Source organism: Castor canadensis, chromosome 3, assembly GCF_047511655.1.
Source record: "Castor canadensis chromosome 3, mCasCan1.hap1v2, whole genome shotgun sequence".
NCBI lineage: Eukaryota > Metazoa > Chordata > Mammalia > Rodentia > Castoridae > Castor > Castor canadensis.
In genome coordinates this window covers 88504011-88511145 of record NC_133388.1, presented here as the reverse complement: position 1 = coordinate 88511145, position 7135 = coordinate 88504011, and the positions used below count along the sequence as shown (strand labels likewise).

At 35.7% G+C, this 7135-nt stretch overlaps 1 pseudogene; it reads left to right on the top strand.

Moving 5' to 3' along the window:
* The first annotated feature begins 2116 nt into the window (after positions 1 to 2116).
* Positions 2117 to 3834, top strand: LOC109677541 (protein fem-1 homolog B-like; annotated as a pseudogene).
* Positions 3835 to 7135: the final 3301 nt, after the last annotated feature.

Here is a 7135-nt window from a genome sequence, read left to right as displayed (position 1 = left end):
TGAAAGAAGAGGAAATTCCCTAGTGGAAAAGTCATAAAGTTAGAAAAGAAAATGATCTGGATTTAAACTAGACCATAACATGTTGACAGCAGATAGAGGAGAATGAGCCAGTAAAACTAATTTAGACAGAGTAGCTCAAGTAAGCTGTCAGAGAAAACCCAGAGATATGTGTTTCCTCTGTAGACAAAGAAAGAATGTTGAAAAGGACAGAGTGCAAAACTTTGTGGATACTTCTTAGAGTTTACTATGTAAGGTGAGGTCTGAAATCCACTTACTGTATAGTGAGTAATGTTTTTTGAGTTATGCAATTTCTTCCCATGATTGAGGGCATTTGTGGTAGTAATTGGGCTTAATTTTAGCTATTCTAATAGGTGCATTGCAACGTCTCATTGTGGTTTTAATTTACAGTTATCTAATAGCTAATAATGTTAAAACTCTTTGTTTTTCTCTTTAAGATTAAAGACCATAGTTAATTCATATTTTCTTAATTTTTATCTGTTATCCTTTTATATCTGTAGGGGGCATAGTACCTTCTTATTTCATTCCCTATAGTGAAAAGTTGTAGGAGTTTTGTGTGTGTGTGTTGCTAAAGGCTTGTAAATCTAACTGATGTTTTTAATGAAAAAGCCCTATGTTTCATTGATTATCTTCTCTTGATTTCTGTTTTAAATCTCATTGATATCTGATTTTTCTTTTTAAGCAGGGTCTCAGTAGGGAACCCAGACTGGTCTCAAACTTGTGATCATCCTGCCTCAGCCACCCAAGTACTGGAATATGGTATGTGGTACCATGCACATTTCTGTTTTATTTTTATTATTTCCTTCCTTGGGCTTGCTTGTGGTTAATTTTTCTCTTATTTTACTAGGCTCTTAAGGTAGGAGCTTACAGTATTTATTTGATTTTTTCATCTTTTGTAATATTTATATTTAATATTATAAAATTTTCTTCAAAACAGGTTTTGCTATGACCTACAAAGTTTGATCTCTTTTCTTTTCATGTCCACTAAGTTCAATTTGTGGTTGATTAACCTTCAGATATGACTTTGATATTATTAAGAACTTTGTTACTAATTTTCTAGGTAGAGATTTTCTTATTATCTTTACATTATTTATTTCATAGTTTTATTCCAATGTGATTGAAGAACATATCCCTTATTATTTCAATTCCTTTACATTATATTTTGAAGTTTGTTTTATATCCCAGGATATGGTCTTACTTGAAATATGTTCTAATGATCATTTAGAAAAGGTGTGTATCATGCTATTTTGTGAGTGCAATGTTCTTTCAATGGCTGTTGGATCCTGCTGGTCAACAGAATTACTGAGTTCTTCTATATCTTTGTTGTCTTCCTATTTCTATAAGTTGCTGGAGAGAGTATTGAAATCTCTACCTATATTTCTTGATTTTTTATTTTTCCTGTCACTTATGTTAGTTCTTCTTAAACTTATTTTTCAGCCCTGTTGATTGGGGCATGTATACTTAAGATTGTTATGTGTTTTTCAGAGACTGACCCTTGTAGTGATTAGTTTAATGTTTCTGTCACTGGCAATTCTCTATGCCCAAAATTGTTCTTTATTTTATGTTGATGTAGCTACTTCTACTTTACTTTGATTAATGTTTGCATGATGCATCTTTTATTTTCAATATACCTATATCATATTCAAAATGAGTTTCTTATAGACATCTAGAATTGTGTCATAGTTTTAATCTATTCTTTTTAAAGTAACTTTTCATTGGTGTATATAGAATAATCTCTGTAATCATAATTGGTACATATAGTTACTTTGCATTCAATGTAATTCATATTTAGGGCTCAGTCTTTATTTTATGTTCAGTTGTTTGTTCTTTTGATTGTTTCTTTTCCTACTTTACTGTAACCCCAACATCTTCAGAATTATTTGGCATTCCTAGAATTCTATTTCAATGTATCTATATTTTGGATGCATCTCTTGGTATAGCTTTCTTTAGTGGCTACATTATGTACTACATCATATACACACATCACAGTGCAGTGGTGATATCATTTCTTCAGTTTGAGAGCTTGTTTGGAGTTTCCAGGAGGGGATTACAGCTACTTATATACCCTTGACTGAAGAACGGTCCTCCTCTATCTGGGATGGTCGTCCTCTTCTACCAAGCATGCAGCTTCAGGAGGGATGCACATAGAGCTGTGAGGGAGGAAGCGGACACCTGCCTAGCCAGCCAGATCAGCAGAATCAACCCTGGCATCAGTGAGTTGACAGATGTTGCAACCAGGTCGCCCTCACATCCTCATTTCTTCAGTTTGAATGTAGCATAGAAACATTGTCTTGGATGTCAAGCCTGAGGCCTGGGACAGTGACTGACATGGAGATTCCCTCTGTGGGCCAGTGCCTAAGGCTTTAGTGGTTGGCTCAACCACTCTCTTCTCTTGTTGGGAACTAGGCCACTCCTATTTTTCTGCTTTCCCTAAGGGATGCTGCTGCCTGAGTATGGTGGAAGTGACAGCCATCTTACTGAATGGGCTATGAGGACCAAGGTCTAATGACATCATCACCATTGCCAAATTATATGGCACCTGCCTGAAGATTGTAGCATATAAGGGACACACTAACATGGTCACATACCTTTTAGAACAATAAGCTGATGCCCATGGTAAAACAAATTGTGGAGCCACAGCATTACAGTTTGCAGCTGAAGCAGGGCACACAGATGTTGAGAAAGAGCTGGTAAAATGGAGAGGTGCAATAGTTGTGAACAGCCGTGGGATGACGTCATTGAAGGTCGCTGCTGAAAGTTGTAAAGCTGATGTCCCTGAACTGTTGCTTCTGCTTGTAGCAGTAGAAGTCTTGGTATCTCTTATACAAATGAGAACTGGGACATCATAAAGATACGCCACTATTTATATTTAGCCAAGTTGCTGATGTGTCAAGGTGGTGATGACATTCTTATAAAAGAAGTTCTTCCACCAAACCGTGCTTATGGTAATAGAACTGAATTTAGAAATCTTCAGGAACTGAAGTCCATTTGTCAAGACTAAGATGCTCTTCAGATAGAGGGCCTTATATTTGGGAATAGATTTGCAGTGCTGAAAATATGTTCATTCCGTAACTTAATTATTTATTAAATTATTTATTAATTAATTATTCCATAATTAATTTATTTACATGGAAAACAGTGTAGCAAGTTGATGTTTCACATTGTGCACCTCAGTCAGAAAGATATTGGGAATACTCACAAGGATCTTTGATTTAATCAAGTTTTCTCACAGATGATATCTTTGAATGAAACCATGATGGCCCCAAACATAGAATGTGTTTTCTGATTCGGTGTTTTGGAAATAGAACAAAGTATTAACAGAGTAAATAATATCCTAGATGCTAATTCCACAATGCTATGGATAGTTATTAATATAATCTGTATTTAATATGTATTTTTAACAAAGCACAGTGCAACAAAGATGTTTAGTGCAAAATTACCAAGCATGTCTTCAATCTGATTCACCTTGACCTCAGAACTCATGAAGGTTTCACTTTGCTGCATCTACCTGTCAACTTGATTACCCCAGATGATGATTTCCACATCAGTAATGTTTGCAGCTTTCCAAAGTCACTTGTCACAGAGTTCCTGCTGAACTGAGGTGCTGAGGTAAGTCTGGTAAAAGGAAGAGTGAGTGCCTTTCATATTATTGTTCAGTACAGCAGCTGCATCAGTGATATTTTTGACCTTGGATTCTATCAGGCCTAGTTAAAGGTGGAACTCACAATGACTTGACAAATAAGGCCACTAGGCAAAAATATAACTGAGGTATCTGAAATAGTAAGAGGAGTCTCAAGGACCTGGCTGTCTAAGTAATTCAGATAATGGCATTAAGTACCAAGACCAGATCCCCAGAAACCTTGAAGAGTTTTCTGGATTTCATTTAGTGACCCGTTTTATAAAATAATTTAATATGGTGCTAAAAAGTAAAGGACTTTAATCACAGACCTCCAAAAACCTCATAAGAGCCAATAACAAAGAAGCACTGTCTCCTTTCACATCAATTTATCATTCCTTAATATAAGTTAATTTTATATTAATTAATTTAATTAATTAATTTTTAAATTATTCATAATACAATTTAAAAATGTCACCCAATATATATTTATGATTTCATCAGACAGTGCCACTGGTTTTGCTTGATCCTTCAGACACAACTTAGGAGAATCAGGAGGAAAATGAAAATCTATAGTATTTATTCATATTTTTTCACTGTGTTCCTTTCTCTTTTCCAGTTGTACAAGTTGCCTTTTAATTTTCTCTGTGTTTAGAGAGCTTCTTTTAGACCTTCTTTTAGATGACCAGTTTTCTTAGTTTTCCTTCATCTGAGAATGTGTTGATTTCCTGTGCATTCCTGAAGTACAATGTCATTTTATATGATTTTGATTAGCAATTTTCTCAGCACTTGCAAAATATTGGGCCACTTCCTTCTTGACTTCCTGAATTTTGCTGTGAAACCCACTGTCACTGGAATTGTTTGTCCCTTGGGTAAGATACCATCACTTTCTGACTGCTTTCAATATTTTTTATATAGTTTTGAAATTATGTTAATGCTGTATTGACCCAAACTTCTTTAGCCATATTCTGAATAGGGTGCACCCACTTTAATGAATACACACATTTATGACAACAAATTTGGAGGTTCCAGGTATTATTTTCTTGAGTAGTTTTTAAGCATCATTTTCTTTCTCTTTCCACATGTGACCCTGACACTACAAATATTAGACCTTTTGTTCTAGTCCTATACTTCTTTGAAGGTCTGACTCCTTTTCCTAGCCTATTTTCTCTGCTGCTCATATGAGTAATTCTTATTATTTTGTGTTCTAGTTCACTGATTTTTCCTCCTGCCCATCTGTTCTACTATTGAGTTCATCCACTGAGTTTTTTAAGTTATTTTACTTTCACTTGCTATTTTTTTCAAGAAACTTCTGTTTCCTTATTGAGATCTTCTATTCTAAAAATTTATTATTAACATGTTTGTGAATGATGTCTGTTTTCAAACTCTTATTAGGTAGTTTTTAATATCTGAGTCATCTAAGTGTTGGTGTCTGTTGGTTGAAATTTCTTATTCAAATTGAAATTTTTTTAACCCTTATTCTTACTATGATGAGTAACTTAAATTGAGACCAGAATATTTTAGGCATCATGTACAAACATTGTATGTTTTATTTAAACCTTTTGTTTTAGAAAGCACATTTATTCTTAAAATCATTTTTCTCAGAAGTCATTACCAGTGACTTTTTGGTTTTGGTGGTACATTGGTTTTAATTCAGGACTTTGCACTTGCACCTCTAACTCTTTGTGCTCTGGTTATTTTTGAGATAAATTCTTGGTTTTGTCCAGGCTGTTCTGGAATTTGGTCCTCCTATTTACACTTCACCCCATAGCTGGGATCTACACATGCATACCACCATGCCCAGCTTTTTTCTGTTGAAATGGGTTTTGCAAACATTTTTTTTGTCGTTGTTGACCTGGAACACCCAGTCCTCCCAATCACACCCTTCTGCATACCTTAGGATGACATGCACATGCCACTGTGCCTAGATGCTGGTTGAGATTGCATCTCACAAACACCTCCCCATCCCCCACTAGCCACCAACCATGATCTTCTCAATCTCAGCTTCCTAAGTAGCTAGGATTACCAACATGAGCCACGAGCTTCCCAGTATCACTGACCTCTTTGCTCTTATCTCTAAAAATAAGTTTCAGTGGCATCATTTATACAAAATTGCCCCACGTTTTAATGTGCATGTAAGTCAGGCTAAAATGCAAATCATACAGACCTGAGACTCTGCATTTCAAAATAACTCTACAGAAGTGACAATGGTACTCACTCACAGGGCACATTAGAGCTGCCAGACTTTCTGTCATATTAACTAAGTCACTTCACTTGAAAATGCCATCTCCTTGGGGCTCTGAAGTCTCAGTATAAAATTTACATTCTGTGAAATCTCTTATAGTGCCTTTTTATACTATTCTTCTTGACCATCTCCACAGTCAGCATTCTTCCAGATGAACAACTTTGTCTCTGTGCAGTCTGAAAATGTTCTTGGGAAATTTCATCTACTCAGATGCTGTCAAGTTTTGGAAGGACTATGGGGAAATGTGGAACCATTCTGCAGGCATATTGTTTCACAGAGCTCAGAGGAAAGCTGAGAAGCTGAGCTGTCTATGTGTGCATCAGCACTGCCTATGAGGGGAACCTACTGGATCCTTATTTTGTGAAATTTAACTTAGATAATCAGTCACCATTCCATGCCAGTTTTCATTTTGCTAGAGAAGATAAGCTGCTATGTAACTTCAGCACTTGATATTCAGTCTCCGTAAGTATCTAAGTACTTATTGCAGGATAAGGTAAAAGGAAGATCAACTTCAGTGACTTTATAGCCTTCCTGACTAGAAGAAACCCTCTGTACAGTTAGTTGACTGATATTTACCATCAAAGTGGATCTGGGGTGTCTGTTCTTCCTATTTTGTGCCAGATTCCTCTGTAAGAAATTTCCAATAATGTGCGACTGGTGTCACTGTCATATATCAAGGGATGGAAACATTATCCTCTTTGTGTGTAGTAGTGAGCATTTCATGAAACACTGTCCTGTACAATGACCTTGCATTGTTTTTGTATCATTTGCAAGAGCAAGAAAGCCGAATTTGATCCTCATCTCCACAAATACTGTTTCCATTGGGAACACGTCTGAAGTGAGTGGACTACTATTGCCCACAGTCCTAGGAGAGCTCCTGGAACTGAAAACTGTGTAAGGCTCTGACTCCTTGCCTCGGGACCATCCTTGCCATGAGAACACACACCTCCTTCTTCAGGATGAAAAGGAACTGCTTTGAGTTCATAGATATCAGAATTTTTAGATAGCTTTTCATTATTGTTCGGTCAATTGTTTCAATGCTTAAGATCATCTTTTCTTCTGAAGTACTGATTTTATCATATAATTTAGCTAAACATTAGAAAAAATTTTGGAGTAGTGGAAGACATTTTATAGAAGAGTAAAGATTAATAATAACATTTATGGAAGCTTTGAGTAAATATGCATTACTTTCCTGTTAATGAATTTTGAAAAGTAACTTCATACAACATTCAAGACTCACTTTATGAAATAGATCA